Source organism: Chiloscyllium plagiosum, unplaced genomic scaffold (assembly GCF_037043375.1).
Source record: "Chiloscyllium plagiosum isolate Xiang-an unplaced genomic scaffold, Cpla_swu_hap1 HiC_scaffold_35, whole genome shotgun sequence".
NCBI lineage: Eukaryota > Metazoa > Chordata > Chondrichthyes > Orectolobiformes > Hemiscylliidae > Chiloscyllium > Chiloscyllium plagiosum.
In genome coordinates, this window is record NW_028270173.1 from 68,215,168 (window position 1) to 68,237,640 (window position 22,473).

A 22,473-nucleotide genomic window follows, 5' to 3' on the forward strand; every position below is an offset into this window, starting at 1 on the left:
GATGTGGAGGCACTGGAACGGGTGCAGAGGAGGTTTACCAGGATGTTGCCTGGTATGGTAGAAAGATCGTATGAGGAAAGGCTGAGGCACTTGGGGTTGTTTTCATTGGAGAAAAGAAGGTTTAGGGGTGACTTGATAGAGGTGTATAAGATGATTAGGGTTTAGATAGGGTCGACAGTGAGAATCTTTTTCCACATATGGAGTCAGCTATTACAAGGGGGCATAGCTTTAAATTAAGGGGGGGGGGGGGGGTAGGTATAGGACAGATGTTAGGGGTAGGTTCTTTACTCAGCGAGTCGTGAGTTCATGGAATGCCCTGCCAGTAGCAGTGGTGGACTCTCCCTCATTATGGGCATTTAAGCGGGCATTGGATAGGCATATGGAGGATAGTGGGCTAGTGTAGGTTAGGTGGGCTTGGATCGGCGCAACATCGAGGGCCGAAGGGCCTGTACTGCGCTGTATTCTTCTATGTTCTATGTTCTATGTTCTATGTTCTATGTAAACCACTCGGCTTGAAGCAGAACAGTATTTATTTAATCACGAACAATGGAAAACAGAATTTAGAATAACAACTATTTGAAAACCATCCAACTCGAAGCAGCAACTAAACTGAGGAACTGACCCACTTCCTGCAACATACCATAAACACAGCCTTTGGCAAATGGTAAATTCAAACTCATGTTCTTACAGGTAAGAGAGATTTCAGAGAGAAAGCCAGTCACCAACCATCTGGTGAAGCTTGAAACCTTTCTTCTCATTGTTACAACTAAACGAAGCCAGTAAAGAACAGAACTAGCAGAACTTACCTGCCATTGTTAAACTAGACTTCAGCCCAGACATATTGGCACCTTTGCTTTTACGACCTCTCTTGGAACAAAACAAAGGACAGAATAACCTTTGTAATGTTATAGCATCGTCACAGCTCCAATACAAAAATGGTTTCATTTTAAATCACTTTGTCTTACTCTGTTAGTACACTACATTATGTTGACGATAGCTATGCAAACATGCCTTACTACATTCTATTTCAGTCTGTTTACTCCTGCAACTGAACGCCTTCATTTATTCATTCAAGGCTCAACAATGCGTCGGCAATTATCCCAACCCAATCTAGTCCCACCTGCCAGCACATGGCCCATATTCCTCCTGTTCATATACGCATCCACATGCCTCTTAAATGTTGCAATTGTAACAGTCTCCACTACTTCCTCTGACAGCTCATTCCATACACGTACCACCCTCTGCGTGAAACGTTGCCCCTTAGGTCTCTTTTATATCTTATCCCTCTCACCTTAAACCTATGCCCTCTAGTTCTGGATTCACCGACCCCAGGGAAAAGACTTTGCCTATTTACCCTATCCATGCCCCTCATAATTTGAAAACTTCCTCAGCCTCTGACACTCCCGGGAAAACAGCCCCAGCCTGTTCAGCCTCTCCCTATAGCACAAATCCTCCAACCCTGGAAATATCCTTGGAAATCTTTTCTGAACCCTTTCAATTTTTACAACATCTTTCCGATAGAAATTAGACCAGAATTGCACAATATTACAACAGTGGCCTAACCAATGTCCCGTACAGACGCAACATGACCTCCCAATAACTGTACTCAATACTCTGACCAATAAAGGAAAGCATAACAAACGCCTTATTCACTATCATATCTACCTGCGACTCCTCTTTCAAGGAACTATGAAACTGCACTCCAAGATCTCCGTGTTCAGCAACACTCACTACGACCTTACCATTAAGTGTATAAGTCCTGTTAAGATTTGCTTTCCCAAAACGCAGCACCTCGCATTTATCTGAATTAAACTCCATCTTCCATTTCTCAGCCCATTGGCCCATCTGGTCCAGATCCTGTTGTAATATGAGGTAACCCTCTGCGCTGTTCACTACACCTCCAATTTTGGCGTCACCTGCAAACTTACTAACTGTTCCTCTTATGCTCGCATCCAAATCGTTTCTGTAAATTTCAACAAGTAAAAAACACAGCACCGATCCTTGTGGCACTCCACTGGTCACAGGCCTCCAGTCTGAAAAACAACCCTCCACCACCACGTCTGTCTTCTACTATTGAGCCAGTTCTGCATCCAAATGGGTAGTTCTCCCTGCATTCCATGAGATCTAACCTAGCTAATCAATCTCCCATGGGGAAACTTTTAAAACGCCTTACTGAAGTGCGTATAGATCATATCTACCGCTCTGCCACCATCAATTATCTTTGTTACTTCATCAGAAAACTCAATCAAGTTTGTGAGACATGATTTCCCACGCACAAATCCATGTTGACTATCGTTAATCAGTCCTTGCCTTTCCAAATACATGTACATCCTGTCCCTCAGGATTCACTCCAACAAGTTGCCCATCATCGACGGCAGGCTCACTGGTTTATACTTCCCTGGCTTTTCATTACCACTTTTCTTAAACAGTGGCACCACGTTTGCCAACCTCCAGTCTCCTGGCAACTCACCTGTGACTATCGATAATACAAATATCTCAGCAAGAGGCCCAGCAATCACTTCTCTAACTTCCTTCGGAGTTCTCGGGTACACCTGATCAGGTCCTGGGGATTTGTCCACATATACCCGTTTCAAGACATTCAGTACTTCCTCCTCTGTTCGATCTATTTTTTAATGTCCATATTCACCTGTCAATATTGCTTTGTTTGATCCAGTCAAACTTAACGTATCTTTGACCACGGTCCCTCCTTAGATTCCTGAAACCTTGCCTGTACGCGTCTGGCTACAGCTCATACACACTTAAAATGGCTTTCTTCACCGCCTCATATTCTCCAGATACCTCCTCTGATGATGAGGTAAATACATCATTAGCTTTACGTACCAGCTTTGTTCGGATCAACAAAACCCACATGGTCACTGGTCACTTCATTTCTTTAGCTACTTTCTCAAATGCGATGAAAAAGTCTTCTATATCCTTCTCCTCTTATTATGGCAATGCTTAGATATAATTGAACAGGTCGGTGCCAGCCCTTGGCTGCGATGGGTTTGCACATCCTCAGTGATCTACTCACTAAGCCGACCTTCTACCTTCACCTCCATTCTTTTTAACCAACTTTCCTGTTGAAGTGCCAGTTTGTGAAGGTCACACTCTCTCTTTATTTCTCCCTTTCCTCTCTCTATTCTCTTTTTGTTTTTCTAAAGTGATTCTGTTTGTTTCTTTTTGTTATGCTCAGCCCTTCCTTTCTTTTTTTTCTCTCTCTGCTAAAGCCATTTGTACTTTTTCACATTTGTCAGCGTTTAATCGTAAATTAAACTGTTTCCATTCTTTCCATGTTCAAGCTGCCTCATTTCTAATTCAATTACTGCCATTTCCAGAGATTTTGATGACATTTTCAGAAAATGTAAATGCCGAGCTGTTACTGGAATTATCTCTTTTTATCTCACAGATGAAGGTGATCTCAACTCCACCTTGTCAGCAATTTCCAACTGCTTTGTCTTGGATGGAGAGGTGATTAGAAACCAGCAAAGTCGATGGTGATGCCGTATGGTTGAATGGTCCTAAGATGGAAGATGAGGCGTTCTTCCTCCAGGCATCAGATGGCTTGGCGTTGGTGGTAGAGGAGACCCAGGACTTGCAAGTCCTTGGTGGAGTGGGAAGGAGAGTTGATGAGGTTGTTGTGTGCATGTGTCCTCAAGATGTTCCCTGGAAGTTTCCAGAAGTTGGCATCCTGTCTCTCCACCTTTCCCCACCTTTTCCTCCACTACATTGATGACTGTACCAGCAGCGCGTTGTGCTCCCACGAGGAGGTTGAACAGTTCATCAGCTTCACAAACATCTTTCACCGTGACCTCAACCATCTCAGACACCTCCCCCCCTTTTCTGGACCTATCCATCTCCATCTCTGGCGAACAACTTACTGGTTTCTAATCACCCCTCCACTCAACTCATCCCAGATCCAACCCTCGAACTGAGCACTGCTCCCTTGACCTGTCCGAATTGTCCATCTTCCTTCCTACCTATCTGCTTCCCCTCTGCACCAACCTAGCACTATCAGCCCCCACCTGCATCTACCTATCGATTTCCCCAGCTACCTTCCGCCCACCACCTTCCCCACACTTCTATTTATATCTCTGTCCCTTTTCCCCAGCTCCCATGTTGCCCGAAACGTCAATCCCCCGGCTCCTTGGATGCTGCCTGACGTGCTGTGTTTTTTTTTATATATATCTTATTTAAACTCCATCTGCGACACCTCAGCCGAAGGTGGACTGTTCCACATATCCTATGAAGAAATAAGCCTAGTTAGGATCCATGCAGGGGTCCATGGTCTGAAGGAAGTGGGCGGATTTGAAGGAAAAGTTGTTGAGGGTGAGGACCAGTTCCATCAATCAAATGAATGTGTTGGGGAGGGACACTGCTTGGGTCAGGAGGAGAAGAGAAAACGAAGAGTTTGGAGGCCTTCGTCGTGGTGGGTGGATGCGTACAGGGATTGGATGTCCATGGTGAAGATGAGGCAATAGGGGCCTGGGGAACCGAAAGTCGTGAAGCAGGTGGAGGGTGTGTGGGTGTGTCATGAATGTATGTAGGGAGCTCCTGGACCAAGGGGTACAGGATGATGTCAAGATGTGAGGAGATACGTTTGATGCATCAGGAGCAGGTGGAGACGATGGGTTGACTGGGGCAGTTTGGGTCAGGAGATAGTCAGTTCAAGGCTAGTCAAGCCTGGTGAAGGAGCTCAGTCAGAATGAGGATCATTTTCATTGGTTTGGGTGTACTATAGTCCCCATCATCTAGAGGTTCATTCAAAATTTGGCCATGGCGAACTGAGCTTTACACCAGTTATATGAAGATCAACATGGAGCTGAATAAAATAATCAGTGCTTGGGATCTTCTCTGAGAGCACCCATCAGTCCCTATCCCTGTCAGCTTCTTCCAAACATCTCCAGTGGGTCCCAGAGCCCCATTTGCACTTGATTTATTTCAGCTCACTGACACAGTCCTGTTGGAATTCCTCTGTTAAACAGCAGCTCTGGTCCGGAAGTGAATAGTATAATTCTTCCTGCGGCCAGCCAATGTGCTGTTCGAAGGGATGTCTGTGTGAGTGCTGCGTGTAGATACAAGTACATCCACACTTAAACCATGGTGTTGATGTGGGAACCTCTCGGAGTGCTAGTGATGCTGCTGTTGTGTATTTGTCTTTGTTCCAGCCTTATTCAGCTGCCTTGCTACAGTCAGTACTGTGTAAAAACAATGACTGCAGATGCTGGAAACCAGATTTTGGATTAGTGGTGCTGGAAGAGCTCAGCAGTTCAGACAGCATCCGAGGAGCAGCATTGTCTTTGCACCGTTCCCTTTGAACATCTCGATGTGGAGCAACTTCACCAAATTGTTTAAAGTTTCCACAAATTCCCGGTATTCAATTGACATTCTTTGGTACTTTTCTCTCGTCTTCAATTCCTCCAATTACATTTCAGGCAATTGTCTCTCTATTACAATCATGCATAAGCTCAAAGACACACATATCTATCATGCTCCCAACCTCATCCCCATTCCTTTGTCCTGTGGTCCCTTATATCCATCTCTATGTTCGTATTGTCGTCAGCAAAGGTTATCTAAGATTACAAAGGCACTTCGGTCAATTTGGGCAACAGGCTGAGTGGTGGCAGATGGAGTTTATTCCAGTTTAGTAAAATAAACGGGCGGCACTGTGGCACAGTGGTTAGCACTGCTGCCTCACAGCGCTAGAGACCCGAGTTCAATTCCCTGCCTCAGGAGACTGACTGTGTGGTGTTTGCACATCCTCCCCACAGTCCAAAAATGTGCAGTTTAGGTGAATTGGCCATGCAAAATTGCCCGTAGTGTCAGGTGAATGGATAAATGTAGGGGAATGGGTCTGGGTGGGTTGTGCTTCGGCGTGTCTGTGTGGACTTGTTGGGCCGAAGGGCCTGTTTCCACACTGTAAGTAATCTAAAGAAAGGACTTGTACAATTAATGGTAGGGCCTCTGGTAGCTTTCTTGAACGGAGACCCCAAGAGATTCAGGCATTGTTCCTTAATGTTGTGTCACAGGTAGACAGGATGGTTAAGAAGATTGTTAACATGCCTGCTTTCTGAATGCCCGGTTCCTGCATGAATGGCTAAAGAATCGAATCCTTCCACCATGTGTCAGTTACAGACCACTAGTCAACCCAGGGACACAGCCAGACAGAACGGATTCAGGATGATCCAGGTAATGATTCCAGACGCTCACAACAGACTTCACAAATACAGACAAGAAATTGCGCATCAAAAATCGTTAATTTCGAAAACCACCAATCAGGAATGGACCCAGACCATAGAACAGGCCGTCACCATAGTACAGAACAGGACCACACACCGCAAAAAAACGGCACTAAAAGAAAAAATGGCCAAACTAACACACACAGAGAGGACACCACAACACACACCTGGGTTAGAAACCTCTCCCACAGATAGCTCACAGATACGGAAAGAACAATACTGGCCAAGGGACTCAACTACAACCACAGGGACGCCAAGACAGTAGACTTCCTAGCGGCACTAGAATGTACACTCAGGAACAATGGACTGACAGAAGAGACACAACAAACAGTGAGACAAAGTACCGTACCCCGATAACAAGGAAAATACAAACACATAATCTCAACACCAACGACAGGGAAGCATTAAAAACACTAAGAAACGATAAGAACATAATCATACTACCAGCAGACAAAGGCAGAATGACGGTCATCCTGGACAAAGCAGACTACATCCGAAAAGCACAACTACTTGCAGATACCAACACGTACCAAAAGAGGGAGTTTGACCTCACCCCACAGCTCACCAATAGGATAAACAACACACTGAGGAATCTACAAAAAGATGGACAGATAACCAGGCTTGACCTACAAAGAATGAAACCTGAAAGTAACAACACCCCCAGATTCTATGTACTACCTAAAGTGCACAAACCAGACATCCCACTCAGACTCATAGTATCATTACCAGGGACACCATCACACAAACTGGCTAAAGAACTACAGCAGAAACTGAAACACCTGATCAGCGGATTCAGACAGTCTATACAATCAACACAGGAATTCTTGGACATCATCAGAAATATACACATTGACAAGGAAGAAACTATGGTCTCATTCGATGTAACGGCACTGTTCACCTCTATCGACAAAACCCGAGCCAGAGAAACAATAGCCAACCTGCTGGACATACAGAACAGACAACAGGACGTTAAACCTATCAACAAAGACGGCATACTCAAACTACTGGACCTGTGCCTCACAACACACTTCACAATCAACATCCAAATATATTAACAAATCAGCGGCACACCCATGGGCTCACACATCTCTGGACTCATAGCAGAAGCGGTAATGCAAGGATTAGAACAAACAGTCTTACCACAAATTCAACCCAAACTCTGGGTCAGATATGTGGATGACATCTTTGTAATCATTAAAAACACAGAAATAGAGAACACAAACCGGATCATCAACGCCACACTCACAGGAATCCGATTCACGAGAGAGGAAGAAAAGGACAACCAACTCCCATTCCTCGACGTGATGGTACAGAGAAAACCTAACGGAGAATTCACCACAAAGGTATACAGGAAAGCCACACACACAGAACACGTCCTGAACTACGAAAGCAACCACCCCAGCACACACAAAAGAAGTTGCATCAAGACACTATTCAAAAGGGCCACAAAACACTGCAGCACACCAGAACTGCAAAAGGAGGAAGAAGAACACCTATACAATGCATTCGCCAAAAATGGATACCCGCGCAATTTCATCAACAGATGCCTAAGGGAAAGACAATGGAACGAGGAAATGCCGCAACCCAAAGGACTAGCCACACTGCCATACATCAAGAGCATTTCCGAACTGACAGCCAGACTACTGCGACCACTAGGACTCATAACAGCACACAAACCAACAGCCACTCTCAGACAACAACTCACCAGAACGAAGGACCCGATACCCAGCATGAGCAAAACCAATGTAGTGTACAAAATCCCATGCAAGGACTGCACAAAACACTACATAGGATAAATAGGAAGACAGCTAACGATCCGCATCCATGAACACTAACTAGCCACGAAACGACACGACCAGCTATCCTTCATAGTCACACACACAGAAGACAAGCAACATGAATTCGACCAGGACAAACACTACTATTATAGGACAAGCCAAACAGACAACAGCCATGGAATTCCTAGAGGCATGGCACTCATCCACAGATTCAATCAATAAGCACATTGACCTGGACCCTATATACCAGCCACTGCAGCGGACAGCTGGAACTGACAACCGGAAGCGGCAGATTCAAACCACTACAACTGCCGGAGGAAACACCACAGAAGCGCTTCACAGGAGGCTCCCAAGCACTGAGAATGTCACCAAGACAGGGGACGAAACGTCTGCAACACAAATTCCCAGCTCGGTGAACAGAACTACAGCAATGAGCACCCGAGCTACAAATCTTCTCACAAACTTTGAATGCCTGCTTTCATTGCTCAGACCATTGAGTGTAGGAGTTGCACGTCATGTTGAAGTTGTACAGGACATTGATGAGGCCACTTTTGGAGTACTGTGTATAGTTTGAGTCAACCTGCTTTGTGAAGCATGTTATCAAGTTGGAGACGGTTCTGCAAAGATTTACGAGGATGGCGTCTGAAGTGGAGGATTTGTCTTACACAAACAGGCAGGATAGGCTGGGACTGTTTTGACTGGAGTAAAGAAGATTGAGGGGTGACATTTTGAAGATTTACAAAATCGTGAGGGGCATAGATAAGGTGAATAGCAAAGGTCTTTTTCCTAGGACGGTGGAGTTCAAAACTAGGCACCATATTTTTAAGAAAAAAAAGGACGTACTAAGCAATTTATTTCTAAATACAGACAGCGGCTCATGTGCGGAATGAATTTGACTAAATTAGATTCCCACAGTATAGAAACAGGCCCTTCGGCCCAACAAATCCACACCACCCTCCGAAGAGTAACCCACCCAGACTCATTCCCCTACATTTACCCCTGACTAATGTATGGAATGCTATAGGCAATTTAGCGTTGCCAATTCACCTGACCTGAGCACCTTTAGATTGTGGGACGAAACCAGAGCACTCAGCGGAAACCCACGCAGACACAGGGAGAATGTGTAAGCTCCACAAAGACAGTCACCCAAGGTGGGAATCGAATCCGGGTCTCTGGTGCTATGAGGCAGCAGAGCTAACCAGTGAGCCACTGTGCCGCCCCACACCCAAAACTCCAACCACAACCCCCACGCTCCCCCCAACCAAAGGAAATGGTGGATATGCGCATAATTACAACGTTTAAAAGACAGTTGGATAAGTGGATGAATAGGCAAGGTTTGGAGGATCATGCGCAGGCAGGTAGTACTTTGGGAACATGTTCAGAGTAGACGAGTTGGACAAAAGGGTCTATTTCCGTGCTGCATGACTCAATGACTTTGCATGAAAAATAACAAACCAATACATTACTCAGTTAAATATTCGAGTGTCACCCATGCTGTGAAGTAGTGTTAATTGTTATTTTACATGTTACCCAGGTGTTTTGAATAACAGGAGTTTATTCTGATTGTTTATTAAGTTTAGGTATCCTGTTATATAATGAATGATCTCCTCAAGCTTTAGTCACTATCAATGTGCCTGCATTAATTTCAAGCCAAATTAGTGTTCTACTTTGGGATAATTTCTGAAAGTTTCATGATTCCATAGATCCTCAGCCACAAAGACCTAATGACCAGTCAATGACTATAATGGGGATTTTACCAAACAGTGTTTGTGGAAACCAGCACAAATATGGACTTGTGGAAATCTCCCTCGTTATTTCATACAGAGCTACCAAATAAGATATAACTGCAACAGGTCTGCAAGGAGCCTTCAAAGTGTTTAGATTTCACTCTTTAAATCTTTAGATTTCATTATTCAATGATAATTGAGAACAATTCTATTAAACAATTCTTTGAAAAATCCTTTGTCTAATTTTCTAAGTCAACGTCTGTTTGACTATATAGGTTATATGGCAGTTAATTTGTCTCGTGTACATTTTATAGAAGCTGTAATATGAGAAATACTGCTATTTTGTTTTAACTACATTGATGCTTGAAATGCATAACATGTCCGTGCATTGTTAAATCTTGTAAATAAAATGCTTGATCATGATTTCATGATGAATTTCTTCTAAAAGCTGGGAGGAATTGCAACATTTCCAACAATTGTTTGCGAAGGTTTCATTCCCAACCCTGACAGGCCATGGTACCATGATCCCATTGCTTCTTCAATAAAGCTTTGTGTCTCTGTGAAGAAGAGGGTGTTTTCTCATGATCGCGAAATGTTAGCATAGCTAATGACATTGAAAAATGTAGCAGCAGTTACAGAAACCAACATTTCATTACTTCAACAGTTGGCATTTGGGAGCCAGATACTGAAATTCTTCAGAATGAGTGCAACAGTCACCTACATCGAGGTGTTTGAGTGTGCCATAGAACTCGCTGACATAAGATATGATAGCACAGTCCTCAATCCATTACGTTTAAATACTTTTCGAAATGCGAATGTGGATCTAGCTAGTCCTTTGATCTGAGATTCAAACATATTTTGCCATATTAGAACATAGAACATAGAACATAGAACATAGAAGAATACAGCGCAGTACAGGCCCTTTGGCCCTCGATGTTGCGCCGATCCAAGCCCACCTAACCTATACTAACCCACTATCCTCCATATACCTATCCAATGCCTGCTTAAATGCCCATAAAGAGGGAGAGTCCACCACTGATACTGGCAGGGCATTCCATTAACTTACGACTCGCTGAGTGAAGAACCTACCCCTAACTTCAGTCCTATATCTACCCCCCCTTAATTTAAAGCTATGCCCCCTTGTAATACCCGACTCCATACGCGGGAAAAGGTTCACACTGTCAACCCTATCTAACCCCCTAATCATCTTGTACACCTCAATCAAGTCACCCCTAAACCTTCTTTTCTCTAATGAAAACAGCCCCAAGTGTCTCAGTCTTTCCTCATACGATCTTCCTTCCATACCAGGCAACATCCTGGTAAACCTCCTCTGCACCCGTTCCAGTGCCTCCACATCCTTCCTATAGTATGGCGACCAAAACTGCACACAATATTCCAGATGCGGCCGCACCAGAGTCTTATACAACTGCATCATGACCTCAGGACTCCGGAACTCAATTCCTCTACCAATAAAAGCCAGTACGCCATATGCCTTCCTCACCGCACTATTTACCTGGGTGGCAACTTTCAGAGATCTGTGTACATGGACACCAAGATCCCTCTGCTCATCCACACTACCAAGTATCCGACCATTAGCCCAGTACCCCATCTTTTTGTTATTCTTCCCAAAGTGAATCACCTCACACTTAGCTACATTGAATTCCATTTGCCACCTTTCTGCCCAGCTCTGCAGCTTCTCTATATCCTGCTGTAACCTGCCACATCCTTCCTCACTGTCAACAACTCCTCCGACTTTCGTATCATCCGCAAACTTGCTCACCCAACCTTCTAACCCCTCTTCCAGGTCATTTATAAAAATGACAAACAGCAATGGTCCCAAAACAGATCCTTGCGGAACACCGCTAGTGACGGCACTCCATGAAGAAACTTTGCCATCAACTACTACCCTCTGTCTTCTTCCATCCAGCCAATTCCTAATCCAAACCTCCAACTCACCCTCAATGCCATATCTCCGTATTTTCTGCAGTAGCCTACCATGGGGAACCTTATCAAACGCCTTACTAAAATCCATATATACCACATCTACCGCTTTCCCCTCATCAACCTCCTTCGTCACCTTTTCAAAGAATTCAATAAGGTTTGTGAGGCACGACCTGCCCTTCACAAAACCATGCTGACTATCCTTGATCACATTATTCCTATCCAGATGTGCATAAATCCTATCCCTTACAATTCTCTCCAAGACTTTGCCCACAACAGAAGTGAGACTCACCGGCCTATAGTTACTAGGGTTATCCCTACTCCCCTTTTTGAACAAGGGAACCACATTTGCTATCCTCCAGTCTTCTGGCACTACTCCAGTAGACAAAGAGGACATAAAAATCAAGGCCAATGGCTCTGCAATCTCCTCCCTTGCTTCCCAGAGAATCCTAGGATAAATGCCATCAGGCCCAGGGGACTTATCTATTTTCACCTTTTCCAGGATTTCCAACACCTCTTCTCTACATACCTCAAAGCCATCCATTCTACTTATTTGTGACTCAGTATTCACATCGACGACAATGCCCTGTTCCTGAGTAAATACTGAAGAAAAGTATTCATTCAGTGTCTCCCCAATCTCTTCCGCCTCCACACGCAACTTCCCACTACTATCCTTGACTGGACCTATTCCTACCCTAGTCATTCTTTTATTCCTAACATACCTATAGAAAGCCTTAGGGTTTTCCCTAATCCTACCGACTAAGGACCTTTCATGTCCCCTCCTTGCTGCTCTTAGCTCTCTCTTCAGGTCCTTCCTGGCTACCCTATAACTCTCAATCGCCCCAATTGAACCTTCACGTCTCATCTTGAGATAGGCCGCCCTCTTCCATTTAACAAGGGATTCCAATTCCTTATTAAACCATGGCTCCCTCGCACGACCCTTTCCTCCCTGCCTGACAGGTACATAATTATCAAGGACACTCAATAGTTGCTCCTTGAACAAGCTCCACATATCATTTACACTCTTGCCTTGGAGTCTACTTTTCCAGGCCACACATCCTAAGTCATGCCTCACCGCATCATAATTTCCCTGACCCCAGCTATAACTCTTGCCCTGTAGTACACACTTATCCCTCTCCATCATGAGAGTAAAAATCACCAAATTATGGTCACTATCCCCAAAGTGCTCACCTACCTCTAATTCTAACACCTGGCCTGGTTCGTTACCCAGAACCAAATCCAGTATGGCCTCACCTCTTGTTGGCCTGTCTACATATTGTGTCAGGAAACTCTCCTGCACACATTGAACAAACACTGACCCATCTAACGAACTTGAGCTATAGCTTTCCCAATCAATATCAGGAAAGTTAAAGTCCCCCATAACAACCACCCTATTACTGTCACTCATCTCCTGAATCACCTTCCCTATCCTTTCTTCAATGATTCTAGGACTATTAGGAGGCCTGTAAAAGACTCCTAACAGGGTGACCTCACCTTTCCTATTCCTAACCTCAGCCCAAACTACCTCAGATGGCAAGTCCTCATCCATCGTCCTTTCCACCACTGTAATACTATCTTTGACAAGCAATGCCACACCTCCCCCTCTTTTACCCCCACCTCTGACCCTACTAAAACATTTAAATCCTGGAACCTGCAACAGCCAATCCTGTCCCTGTTCTAGCCATGTCTCCGTAATAGCCACAACATCGAAGTCCCAGGTACCAACCCACGCTGCAAGTTCACCTACCTTATTTCGTATACTTCTTGCATTGAAGTATACACACTTCAAGCCACTTTCCTGTTTACAGACACCCTCCTTGGAAATTGATGCCATGTTCCTAACCTCCCTACACTCCAGGCCCTGCACCCTGAAGCTACAATCTGGGTTCCCATGCCCCTGCAGAGTTAGTTTAAACCCCCCCCAAGAGCACTAGCAAACCTCCCCCCAAGGATACTGGTGCCCCTCAGGTTCAGGTGTAGACCATCCTGTTTATAGAGGTCCCACCGTCCCCAGAAAGAACCCCAGTTATCCAAAAACCGGAATCCCTCCCTCCTGCACCATCCCTGTAGCCACGCATTTAAGTGTTCTCTTTCCCTATTCCTCGAATCTCTATCACGTGGCACGGGTAACAAACCAGAGACAACAACTCTGTTCGTTCTAACTCTGAGCTTCCAACCTAGCTCCCTGAAAGCCTGTCTAACATCCTCGGCACTCCTCCTACCTATGTCGTTGGTGCCAATATGGACCACGACTTCGGGCTGCTCCCCCTCCCCCTCCAGGACCCGGAAAACACGATCAGAGACATCACGTACCCTTGCACCTGGGAGGCAACATACCAAACGTGAGTCTCTCTCGTTCCCACAAAACCGCCTATCTGTGCCCCTAACTATCGAGTCCCCAATTACTATTGCTCTGCTCTTCTTCACCCTTCCCTTCTGAGTAACGGGGACAGGCTCCGTGCCAGAGACCTGAGCCCCGTTACTTACCCCTGGTAAGTCATCCCCCCCACAAGTATTCTCAGGAGTTGCTGTCTATGAATTTCACTTGCTGAGTTTGTAATTTGTTACTTAACCATCACTTTCACCCAATCACTTCGCAGGTTATTTGATGAAGAAATTGACCCTGAAACTCCTCCAAGGGCCGAGCTGTCAGTGAGGAGGGGACACAAGCAACAAAATGAAGGAATCTCTCAAGCTGCCCATTTTCCTTGCAGTGGGCTTCACTGAGGACCTTTGATATCCAGAAATTGTACCAGAGCAGCTACGAACTCTTGGATGGTTGGATGTGGGAATGTGTAAACCACACTGCAGACAGAATCATCTCTCTCCAATAGTTCCATCATGAAGCCAGACAAGAACTCGGAGGGTTGCTGGATGTACTGGACCTAAACACAATCTTCTTCTCAGAGACTCCTGTAAAGGCCATCTCACCAAGCTTCAGTAACACATCACGGGAATCTTCAATCTCTCGACCATGGTTTTCCGAATGTTATAAATATAGCAGGAATAGAGCTGGGTGATAGTACTGGGAACTTGCTGCTGTTTCATGTCTTTTTCTGTGAAAAGGAGACCCAGTGACAGACCGAGGATCCAGCAGTACGAAGGGTTACGAAGCATGTGGTGTACAGGATCTCGTTCTCCTCCATGTGTCTGAAAAAAGCTGCTGTCACTGTCTGATCCTCAAAACGCCTGCTGAAATATTCCTTCCGCTTATCACCAACAAATCCCAGGATTTCAGCCTAGACCCAGACACGGATCCCAGCCTATTCCAGTAAATTGAATGCAGTGGGACAGATGGTCACTAGCACTGAACATCTTGCGAGCAGCTTGTGCTGGATTACACTGTACACAATATCATACACTTCACACCAGAACTGAGGATCTGTATTTCTCTGACTGTCAGAAAAATCAACACTGTCTTTGAATTCATACAAACCATCGAATGTAAACAGCAAACCCTTTGGTTCTTCCAGACCGCTCCCTGAACATTCCCAAAGTAAGGATAATGATCCAGTATCAGGTTCCTCAGGTTTTTTGACAGTTAATAGTGTTCAAATCCGGAAATTTAACACTGAAAACAAATGCAAATTCTGTATGTATTTTCCCACTTGCCCAGTCATAAACAACCTATTGTTCCATTATTGCTTTTCCGATCCCTGGGTTGCAATCACTGTTACCGTACATGCATTGACATAAGTAGCAAAGATGTGTTGTTAGGCTAGAGGTTGTTAAGGTGGAATAAACCCCAGGACCAGCAGCGATCTATCCAAGATCGCTGAGGGAGGCAAGAGGGGAAATAACTGGGGCTCTGACAGATATATTTGTAGCATCCTTAAACACAGGTGAGTTGCCGGAGGACTGGAGAGTTGCCAATGTTACTCCCCCTGTTCAAGAAGCGTAGAAGGAATATTCCAGGTAACTACAGACCAGTGAGCCTGACATCAGTTGTGAGGAAATTACTGGCGAAGGTACTGAGTGATAAAATCTATTTATGTTTGGAAAATATATTTATATTTGGCTTATCAGTAGCAGACAACATGGTTTTGTGTGGGGGTATCATAACTTGCCAACTTAATAGAGTTCTTTGAGGATGTGACCAAGCTGATAGATGAAGGAAGGGCTGTGGAAGATATATACATGGACTTTAGTTAGGCGTTTGATAAGGTTCTCCATGGTAAACTAATGGAGAAAGTGAAGTCACATGGTGTGCAGGGTGTTCTAGATGGGTGGATAAAGAATGTTTGAGCAATAGGAGATAGAGAGTAATAGTTGAAGGGAGTTTCTCGAAATGGAGAAAGGTAAAATCGGTGGTGTTCCACAGGGATCATTGTTGGGGCCAGTTTATTTGTGATATATACAAATGATCTGGAAGAGGGCACTGTTGGTATGATCAGCAAGTTTGCAGATGACACCAAGACTGGTGGAGTAGCAGAAAGCATAGGGGACTGACAAAAATACAAGGGAATATAGATAGACTTTTGATAGAGAGTTGGGTGGAGATGTGGCAGACGGAGTTCAATCCAGGCAAATGTAAGATGATGCATTTTGGGAAGTCTGATTCGAGAGCGAATTATACTGTAAACAAAAGAGCCTTGGGAAAAGTTGATGAACAGAGAGATCTGGGAGTTCAGGTTCATTGTACCCTGAAGTTTGCTGCAAAGGTGGATATAGTGGTCAAGAAGACATATGGTATGCTTGCCTTCATCAGACGGTTATTGAGTATAAGAGCTGGCAAGTCATGTTAAAAGTGTACAAGACATTTGTTTGGCCGCATTTAGAATACTGTGTATAGTTCTAGTCGCCACATTTACAAAAAGATGTGGACGCTTTGGAGACAGTTTAGAGAAGGTTTATGAGGATGTTGTCTGGTATGGAAGGTGCTAGCTATGAAGAGAGGTTGTGTAAGTTAGGTTTGTTTTCATTAGATCCAAGCAGATCTAGAGGGGACTTGATTGAGGTTTACAAGATCATGAAGGGTATAGACAGGGTGGATAGAGACAAGCTTTTTCACAGGGTGAAGGATTCAGTAACGAAAGGTCATGCTGTCAAGGTGAGAGGTGAAAGATTAAGAGGGATACTCGCGGCAAGTACTTTACACAGAGGGTGATGGGTTGTGGAATGCGTTGCCAGCAGAGATAATAGTGGCAGGCACGGTAGACTCATTTAAGATGCGTCTGGACAGATGCATGATTAGGTGGGGAGCAGAGGGATGCAGATGTTTAGGAATTGGGAAATAGTGAATTTGGATCGGCTCAGGCTTGGAGAGCTGAAGGGTCTGTTCATGGACTGTAAATTTTCTTTGTTCTTTGTGCTCCCAGATATGGAATTACTCTGGGGATAAAAATTGCTTTGGAACAACTGATGAGTTTGATTTTTTTCCCAGTTCTCTCCAGAAATGTTTGTCTCTCTACACCTCAAGATCTTGGCCTCTTACGAGCAGTTCATCATCCATAAATGCTCGATCTCATATGTTAACGATCAGCAGTAACTCAGTGTATTAATCCACCAGCTCAAAAGTGTTCACCACCTCAGTTACTGGGACCGTGTTCACTCAGGTTTTCAGTTTGCACCTGGAGCATCACCTTGTATTTCTACTGATGAATTATCCACTATTGAATAAATTGTTGTCGATTTTATTTACAGCTCCAATCAATCTATGTGCAGCAATTAAAGATGTTGAGTAAGGTCATGTCCGAGTCATTCTCAGGTTGTCAAGCTGTTACCAGAAGGATCAGTTCTTGGCCACTGCAGTTCACAATGATTTGGATGTGGGGGCCATTTACAATATTTTCAAATTTGCAAATGACAAAATCGCTTAGTGGGATTGCACTTAGTGGGACACACACACACGCACGCACACACTCAGATTATGTCTCATGCACTCACAAATTCATTCCAACACACGCCTCCTCACAGACTTAGACCCCTTTACCCTCACACTCACACGCATGCACACACCCTCTCACAGACACTCATAATCCCCGCCCCCAACCCCACCCCCCACACACCTACAAGTACACATACACATATAAGTTTGTGGGGTTAATTTGTACTTGTAGAATTACATTTTACTTTGCTCAAAACCTGCATGAATCCATGGAAGATTCCGTAAATCTTTTTTTTCAGAATCAGTCCGACCTTTGTGGCACAGACAACCTAACAGGGAGTTAACACCTACAATACCTAATCTCGGTCGACATGACACCAACTGTTAAAATGCACTTGAGAACGTAACCTTTAAAAAAGCTTTTGCGATTTACATATGAAAACACTGACATCAACATGACCATTCTAAAAGATGAGTGTGAGGTTGTCAATTTTGGAAAGACAAATAAGAATGCGGAATACAGGGTTTACGGTAGGGTTCTTAGTGTGGTGGAGGAACAGAGGGATCTTGGGGTCTATGTTCATAGATCTTTGAAAGTTGCCACTCAGGTGGATAGAGCTTGTAAGAAGGCGTATGGTGTATTAGCGTTCATTAGCAGAGGGATTGAATTCAAGAGTCGTGAAGTGATGTTGCAACTGTACAGGACTTTGGTTAGGCCACATTTGGAGTACGGTGTGCAGTTCTGGTCGCCTCACTTTAGGAAAGATGTGGAAGCTTTGGAGAGGGAGCAGAGAAGATCGTTCCCCTAAAAAATAAATATACAGCTTTGGAAACTGTTGGGGGGGACAGCGTTGCAGGTGTAAGCTGCAGTGAAGGGGTCTGTGGCTCTGAGACTCAGAAGGGAAAGGGGGAGAGGAGGAGAGCGCTAGTTATAGGGGACTCTCTAGTTAGAGGGACGGACAGGCGGTTCTGTGGACATGGGCGAGACTCACGGATGGTTTGTTGCCTCCCGGGTGCTAGGGTCCGAGACATCTCAGACCGTGTCTTCAGAATCCTTAAGGGGGAGGGTGTGCAGCCAGAAGTCGTGGTGCACATTGGCACCAACGACATAGGTAGGAAGAGGGGTGGGGAGGTCATTCAAGAGCTCAGGGAGTTAGGCTGGAAGCTAAAAGCTAGGACAGACAGAGTCGTCATCTCTGGGTTGTTGCCGGTGCCACGTGACAGTGAGGCAAAGAATAGGGAGAGAGTGCAGTTGAACACGTGGCTGCAAGGCTGGTGTAGGAGGGAGGGCTTCAGATATTTGGACAATTGGACTGCATTCTGGGGAAGGTGGGACCTGTACAAACAGGACGGGTTGCACCTGAACCAGAAGGGCACCAATATCCTGGGGGGTAGGTTTGCTAGCTATCTTCGGGGGGGTTTAAACTAATTTGGCAGGGGGATGGGATCCGGACTTGTAGTCCAGCAAGTAGGTTAGCTGTTTGTCAGGATGCCCAAGACTGTAGGGGGGCTGTGGAGAAGGTAGCACTGACAGGGACTACTAGCGGACACAGAGATGGGCTCAAGTGCGTATACATCAACGCAAGGAGTATCAGAAATAAGGTGGGTGAACTTAAGGCGTGGATCGGTACCTGGGACTACGATGTTGTGGCCATCACGGAAACGTGGATAGATGTAGGACAGGAATGGCTGTTGGAGGTTCCTGGTTACAGGTGTTTCAGTAAGATTAGGGGGGGTGGCATTGCTAATTAGAAATGGTATAACGGCTGCAGAAAGGAAGTTTGAGGGGGATCTGCCTCTGGAGGTAGTATGGGCTGAAGTCAGAAATAGGAAAGGTGCAGTCACCTTGTTGGGTGTTTACTATAGGCCCCCCAATAGCAGCAGAGATGTGGAGAAACAGATTGGGAAACAGATTTTGGAAAGGTGCAGAAGCCACAGGGTCGTAGTCATGGGCGACTTCAACTTCCCAAATATTGATTGGAAGCTCTTTAGATCAAGTAGATTGGATGGGGCGGTGTTTGTGCAGTGTGTCCAGGAAGCTTTTCTAACGCAGTATGTAGATTGTCCAACCAGAGGGGAGGCCATATTGGATTTGGTACTCGGTAATGAACCGGGACAAGTGGTGGGCTTGTTAGTGGGTGAACATTTTGGTGATGGTTACCACAATTCTGTGACTTTCACCTTGGTTATGGAGAGAGATAGGTGCGCACAACAAGGTAGATTTTATAATTGGGGGAAGGGAAATTACGATGCTGTAAGGCAGGATTTGAGGAGCATACGTTGGGAGCATAGGCTGTCAGGGAAGGATGTGGTGGAAATGTGGAACTTTTTCAAAGAGCAGATACGACGTGTCCATGATATGTATGTACCTATCAGGCAGGAAAGAAATGGTCGTTTGAAGGAGCCTTGGTTGACGAGAGAGGTTGAATGTCTGGTAAAGAGGAAGAAGGAGGCTTACATAAGGTTGAGGAAACAGGATTCAGACAGAGCAGTGGAGGGATACAGGATAGCCAGAAGGGACCTGAAGAAAGGGATTAGGAGAGCTAAGAGAGGGCATGAAAAATCGTTGGCGGATAGGATCAAGGATAACCCCAAGGCATTTTATGCGTATGTGAGAAACCAGAGAATGACGAGAACGAGGGTAGGTCCGATCAAGGACAGTAGTGGGACACTGTGTATTGAGTCGGAAGAGATAGGAGAGGTCTTGAACAAGTACTTCTCTTCAGTATTTACGAACGAGAGGGACCGTATTGTAGAAGAGGAGAGTGTGAAATGGACTGGTAAGCTAGAAGAGATACCTGTTAGAAAGGAAGATGTGTTGGACATTTTGAACAACTTGAGGATAGACAAGTCCCCCGGGCCTGACGGGATATATCCTAGGATTATGTGGGAAGCAAGAGAGGAAATTGCAGTACCGTTGGCAATGATCTTCTCGTCTTCACTGGCAAAGGGGGTGGTACCAGGGGACTGGAGAGTAGCGAATGTTGTGCCCCTGTTCAAAAAAGGGAATAGGGATAACCCCGGGAATTACAGGCCTGTTAGTCTTACTTCTGTGGTAGGCAAAGTAATGGAAAGGGTACTGAGGGATAGGATTTATGAGTATCTGGAAAGACACTGCTTGATTAGGGACAGCCAGCACGGATTTGTGAAGGGTAGGTCTTGCCTTACAAGTCTTATTGAATTCTTCGAGGAGGTGACCAAGCATGTGGATGAGGGAAGAGCAGTGGATGTAGTGTACATGGATTTTAGTAAGGCATTTGATAAGGTTCCCCATGGTAGGCTTATGCGGAAAGTCAGGAGGCATGGGATAGAGGGAAATTTGGCCAATTGGATAGAAAACTGGCTAACCGGTCGAAGGCAGAGAGTGGTGGTAGATGGTAAATACTCAGCCTGGAGCCCAGTTACAAGTGGAGTTCCGCAGGGATCAGTTCTGGGTCCTCTGCTGTTTGTAATTTTTATTAATGACTTAGATTAGGGAGTCGAAGGGTGGGTCAGTAAATTTGCAGATGATACGAAGATAGGTGGAGTTGTGGACAGTGAGGAGGGCTGTTGTCGGCTGCAGAGGGACTTAGATATGATGCAGAGCTGGGCTGAGGAGTGGCAGATGGAGTTCAACCCTGCCAAGTGTGAGGTTGTCCATTTTGGAAGAACAAATAAGAATGCGGAATACAGGGTTAATGGTAGGGTTCTTAGTCAGGTGGAGGAACAGAGGGATCTTGGGGTCTATGTACATAGATCTTTGAAGGTTGCCACTCAGGTGGATAGAGTTTGTAAGAAGGCCTATGGAGTATTATCGTTCATTAGCAGAGGGATTGAATTCAAGAGTCGTGAAGTGATGTTGCAGCTGTACAGGACTTTGGTTAGGCCACAGTTGGAGTACTGTGTGCAGTTCTGGTCGCCTCACTATAGGAAAGATGTGGAAGCTTTGGAGAGGGTGCAGAGAAGATTTACCAGGATGTTGCCTGGAATGGAGAGGAAGTCGTACGAGGATAGGTTGAGAGTTCTCGGCCTTTTCTCGTTGGAACGGCGAAGGATGAGGGGAGACTTGATAGAGGTTTATAAGATGATCAGAGGAATAGATAGAGTAGACAGTCAGAAACTTTTTCCCCAGGTACAACAGAGTGTTACAAGGGGACATAAATTTAAGGTGAAGGGTGGAAGGTATAGGGGAGATGTCAGGGGTGGGTTCTTTACCCAGAGAGTGGTGGGGGCATGGAATGCGCTGCCCGTGGGAGTGGTGGAGTCGGAATCATTGGCGACCTTTAAGCGGCATTTGGATAGGTACATGGATGGGTACTTAATCTAGGTTAGAAGTTCGGCACAACATCGTGGGCCGAAGGGCCTGTTCTGTGCTGTATTGTTCTATGTTCTATGTTCTATGTTCTAAGATTTAGCAGGATGTTGCCTGGAATGGAGAATAGGTCGTGCGAGGATAGGTTGAGAGTGCTAGGCCTTTATCTCATTGGAACGGCGAAGGATGAGGGGTGACTTGATAGAGGTGTATGAGATGATCAGAGGACTAGATAGAGTAGACAGTCAGAAACTTTTTCCCCGGGTACAAGAGAGTGTTACAAGGGGACATAAATTTAGGGTGAAGGGTGAAAGATATAGGGGAGATGTCAGGGGTGGGTTCTTTACCCAGAGAGTGGTGGGGGCATGGAATGCGCTGCCTGTGGGAGTGGTAGAGTCAGAATCATTGGTAACCTTTAAGCGGCAATTGGATAGGTACATGGATGGGTGCTTAAGCTAGGACAAATGTTCGGCACAACATCGTGGGCCGAAGGGCCTGTTCTGTGCTGTATTGTTCTATGTTCTATGTTCTATGTACTATGAGAGACTTAACAAACGATCCGGGTCTTTTTCAATATATAAATTCACTTACATCACACTGTAAACTTTTGCGATAAGTTCTGCATCTTATAATGTTATTCTCCACAATCACCAGATGAAGGAGCAGCGCTCCA